This window comes from Choloepus didactylus, chromosome 2 (genome assembly GCF_015220235.1).
Source record: "Choloepus didactylus isolate mChoDid1 chromosome 2, mChoDid1.pri, whole genome shotgun sequence".
NCBI classification, from domain to species: domain Eukaryota; kingdom Metazoa; phylum Chordata; class Mammalia; order Pilosa; family Megalonychidae; genus Choloepus; species Choloepus didactylus.
Genome location: NC_051308.1, coordinates 98124203 through 98129594, shown reverse-complemented (window position 1 = coordinate 98129594; position 5392 = coordinate 98124203). Strand labels below are relative to the sequence as shown.

The 5392-nt window shown below is 34.1% G+C and overlaps 1 pseudogene; it reads left to right on the top strand.

Annotated features, from left to right (window-relative positions):
* The first annotated feature begins 1481 nt into the window (after positions 1-1481).
* On the top strand, positions 1482-2467 carry LOC119512371 (annotated as a pseudogene).
* The last annotated feature ends 2925 nt before the right edge of the window (positions 2468-5392 follow it).

Genomic DNA, 5392 nt, shown 5'->3' with positions numbered 1-5392 from the left:
CATATTTAAAGGACAGTTTCACCAGATATAGGATTCTTGGTTGGTGGTTTTTCTCTTTCAGTATCTTAAATATATCACCCCACTTTCCTTTTGCCTTCATGGTTTCTGCTGAGAAATCCGCACATAGTCTTCTCAAGCTTCCTTTGCATGTGATGTATCGCTTTTCTCTTGCTGCTTTTGGGATTCTCTCTGCATCTTTGACACTTGATAATCTGATTGTTAAATGTCTTGGTGTAGGCCTATTCAGATCTATTCTGTTTGGGGTACGCTGAGCTTCTTGGGTCCATAATTTTATGTCTTTCATGAGAGATAGGAAATTTTCATTGATTATTTCCTCTATTATTGCTTCTACCCCTTTTCCCTTCTCTTCTACTGGAACACAATGACATGTATTCCTGAGTTTTGTTTTGTCATTCAATTCCCAGAGATGTTGCTCATATTTTTCCATTCTTTTCCCTATCTGTTCTTTTGTGTGTAGGATTTCAGTGTCTTGTTCTCCAGTTCCTGAGTGTTTTCTTCTGCCTGTTGAGATCTGCTGTTGCATGTCTCCATTGTGTCTTTCATCTTTTGTGTTGTGCCTTTCATTTCCATAGATTTTGCCAGTAGTTTTTTTTAACTTTTGATTTCTACCCAGTGTTTTCATTACATGCTTCATCTCTTTTGCGATACCTTCCCTAAACTTTTTTAATTCATTTAACATTAGTTGTTTCAATTCTTTTGTCTCAGTTGAAGTGTAAGTTTGTTCCTTTGACTGGGCCATAACTTCATTTTTCTTAATGTAGGTTGTAGTTTTCTATTTTCTAGGCATCTGGTTCCCTTGGTTACCCCAGTCAGGTTTTCCCAGATCAGAATGGGCTCAGATCTCAGAAGGGGCAAGATGCAGTATCAGGTCTCCCTGAGGGTGTGTCTTAGAAGACTGATACACCCTTTGAGGCCTCAAGCCACTGTGGCAATCAACATTTGTTAATTAAAACCTCAGTTGGAGCTGGATTAAGGTATATTTGCTTGTTCAGAGAATGCTCTAGCACAGCGAGGCTTTGCAGTTTGGGCTGCCATGTGGGAGGGGCTCTCAGCTTGGGTCTGCAGTTTTTACTTACAGATTTTATGCTGTGATCTTGGGCATTCCTCCCAAGCCAGGTTGGTGTATGATGTGTGGATAGTCATGTTTGTCTCCCAGCAGTTATTCCAGATTATTTACTAGTTGTTCCTGGTTGTTTATTAGTTGTTTCAGGGAGCTAACTAGCTTCCACTCCTCTCTATGCTGCCATCTTCCTCTGACCAGTATGTTAAATTTTTGTATCATAGTAACCACAAAGAAAATATATTAAAAATATATGTGCACCTAATGGCAGAGCCCCAAAATACATGAAGCAAATATTTGACAGATTTGAGGGGAAATAGATGGTTCTACTTTAATAGTAAGAGACTTCAATACACCACTCTCAATAATGGATAGTGAGTGATGTTACCCCAGGCAAGCGATGGGGCTGAAACTAAATGTGGCTGGCTTTCCCAAATGCCCCTCCACTGTCTCTGCAAGCTTCTACATCTGCTTGCTGAAGAAGCTGAACAGGCTTGTGGAGTCTCTTCCCTTGGGTCCTTGGATACCCATTGGCATAGGCTTTGAGTCCCTAATTGCTACAGTTGATGGCTGCAAGAGATTGAGACTGGATATTCGTTTATAAATAAGTTGCACAATTGAGAAGGCACTTGCTGGTGCTAAAGCTCTTGTTGAAAGATTGAGAGATCATGACAATGTAGCAGAATCTCTTACTGAGCAAATCACAGCTCTCAACAAGTGAGTAGAAGCCATGAAGGAGTATGAGGAAGAAATTCAAGAAGGTAATGAAGTCACAAGACATTGGCCACAGTCCACATTAGTTATGAGAATCCAGCAAGAAAACAGACAAATCAGAGAAATGCAACACAAGAACAAAGAATTGTGTACATCCCTGGAAGAGCATCAGTCTGCCTTGGAATTAATAATGAGCAAGTACTGAGAACAGATGTTTAGATTGTTAATGGCTAGCAAAAAATTATGATCCAGGTATCATGATGAAGTTAAAAGAGCAGCACCCCAAGATTGACATGGTGCATTGTAACAGCTCTGAAGGATTCTTCCTTGATGCATTTCAACACTTCCTTGACACACATCAATATGGACTGGAGAGGATACACTTGGAAGCAAATCAGACTGAATTACAAGCACATGTTGACCAGATAACTATAATGGTAGCAGTAATAAGAAAAGCAATTGACATGGATGAACAGCAAGGTTGCAAGGAAGAGGAACAAAATATTTCAACCTGAACAAGAAAAAAAAGGATTGAGAGAGATCTTTCAAATAACTCAAGAATCATTTTTGAGCCATAGGAGAGATAATGTGTCAAAAAGTACATCTTTGTTGGCATTAGTGACCAATAGTGACCCGAGTCTGAGGAAAAGCGAAGAGCCTCTGAGTCTGTGAGCTTCTTACAGAGCTCTAAATGGTCACTAGGACTTGCCTACTAAATGAATGAATTAACAGAAAAGTCAATCTCTATTAACTCTTTGTTTTATTTTTTATATATGCCATGCACAGTACACTGGCAATGACATTTTTAAGAATTAGCAACAAAAAATGCATACTTAATGGTCATGGACTTTATCCCAAAACATAATTGAGAAAATAGAAACTGAGACCCTGTTAATTGGTGAATAGATGAAAGGTTTTGACAGTTATGCTGAATATACCAAGAACTTTCAGCAGTGCTATTGGCATTCTGTTGGATATCTATTGGATAAACTTGAATAGTCCCAATAAATGCTTGGAAATCTATAGAATTATTTCATGTTAAAAATACAAATTTTGCCACCGTTTTGTGAATGGAAGATCTTCATACTAAATTTTATCCTTCCTGTTTGGTTAAAGTTAACAAATGGCTTATGTACCATGAGACTTCGGGTTCAGTGAGTGCCTATCTGCTTTCCCATTAATTTATATTTTTGTCAAGGAAAATTCAGTTTAAAAGGCTTTGAGAATGTGCTGTATGCACCATAAACAAAAGAGGTTAATTTTTGCTAATTTACTATAATTGATACTTAGCTAATAATTGTCAAAAGCTTGCTTAAGTGTATGAAATATTTCAGGAATGAAAGAGAAGGAATACCACTTTCTAAAAAAGAAGATCATATAAAAAACATATTTAGTAGGTTAAACTAGTCTGAAAGAATATGTTTGGTTGTGAATCAATAATGAAGACAAAATTTTTCTCTTCTTGTTGAGTTTTAGGAATAAGAAAAGCTCATTTCGCTTAACTGAGTTGAAATGTTTGAAATGGTAAGTTAGATATGGTAATTTCAAAGTAAATTAGGAATTCCTTTGGCTTTGACTCCTTTTAAATAATTACTCTTAAGAAATACTAACAGTAAAAAGCAAATTATAATTTCAGGTTTTTTCTGTATCTATTCTTGAACTGTCTGGCCCTTATAACTTGTAAGATTTTTCCTACAACCTTTCAGATGAAAGAGGAATTAGAGGTATTTATTTTCTGTTGCTTTTTAAACAAATATCAAAAATATAAATTTTTTAAAGACCTCCAAATACATAAATGCAGTTTAACAACAATTGAAATCTAAGTTTTTCTTATTTTATGATGATTACAGAATAAAAGGATAAAAGGAAAATGTCAAATAAGCTTAAATATAATATACTCATTTATATTAAATATATATTAAAATTAGCACAAATAGAAAATTCTACCTTGGAGTATATAATTTGTTTAAAAAATGTGAGTTCACATAGTAACTTATATGCACAATTTTGTATATTACTAAAGTTCAACTCAACTTTTCACTTTAGAATTTTTCTATCTTAAGTTTTCAGAAAAGGGGGTGGACAGTAATGATTGAATAGAGAAAGACTAATGGCCTAAACATTACATATATTTCTTTTCACATTCAAAAGCCTTAATTGATATTTTATAAATGATTGATAGTCTTTCCTTTTAAACTTTTCCATTGGCTTTTTGGGAAACTATTCCTTAATTTGATGGCATATTCATTTAAATAGTCTTTATTCTGAATAAGAATTAAAGAAAATAAGGTACAAAGTTGAGATTAAGTTTGAGGCAATTCATTGAGGCAGCTCTATTATAAAACATTACTTGATAATTATATTTATAAACAAATAAATTGAGTTAATTTATTCTTGGTCTTCTTGCTTGGATATAATTTTAAGGACCCTAATATGTTCCTATTTTATCAATAAAGATGAGTGATAAAAATTGAAAAACAAACAAATAATGGATAGCACATCTAGACAGAAGATCAATAAGGAAATAGAAGATTTGAGCAATACTCTAAACAAACAACACCTAATAGACATATATAGAACACTTCACCCAACAGTAGCAGAATACACAATCTTCTCTAATGCACATGAATCATTTGACTGGATAGACAATATGTTAGGTCACAAAATGAGTCCCAAAATTTTTAAAAATCTAGAAATCATTCCACAATGGAATGAAGCTGGAAATCAGTAACAGAAGTGGAAAATTACAAATGTGTGGAAATTTAAAAAAATATATAAACAACTAATGAGTCAATAAAAACTCACAAAGGAAATTAGGAAACTTCTTGAGGTGAATGAAAATAAAAACACAGCATGCCAATCTTATGGGACGCAGCAAAGCAATGCTGAGAGGGAAATTCATAGCTATAAATGTTTACATTAAAAAAGAATAAAGATAAAAAAATCATAGGCCTAACCTCACAACAGGAAGATCTAGAAAATAAAGTACAAACTAAACCAAAAATGAGCAGAAGGAAAGAAATAACAAAGATTAGAGTAGAGATAAATGAAATAGACAATTAAAAAACAATAGTGAAAAACAACAAAATCAGCAACTGGTTCTGTGAAAAGGTTAATAAAATCAACAAACTTTGGCTAGACTGACAAAGAGAAAAAGAGAGGTGACACAAATAACTAAAAATCAGAAATGAAAAGGGGAACATTACTACCCACCTCACAGATATAAAAAGGATTATAAAGAGGAAACTATGAACAACTTTACACCAATAAATTACATAACCTAAATGAAATTGACAAATTCCTAGAAACACACAAACTATCTACACTGACTCAAAAAGAAACCAAAGATCTCAACAGACCAATTAGCTAGTAAAGAGAATGAATCAGTAATCAAAATCCTCCCAATGATGAAAAGCCCAGGTCCAGATGGCTTCAAGAGTGAATTTTGCCACACATTCTAAGAACAATTAACACCAATCCTGCTCAAACTCTTCCAAAAAATTGAAGAGGTAGGAACAGTTTATATCTCATTCTATGAGACCAATGTCACCCTAAAACTAAAGCCAGAGAATGATACCACAGGAAAAGAAAATTACA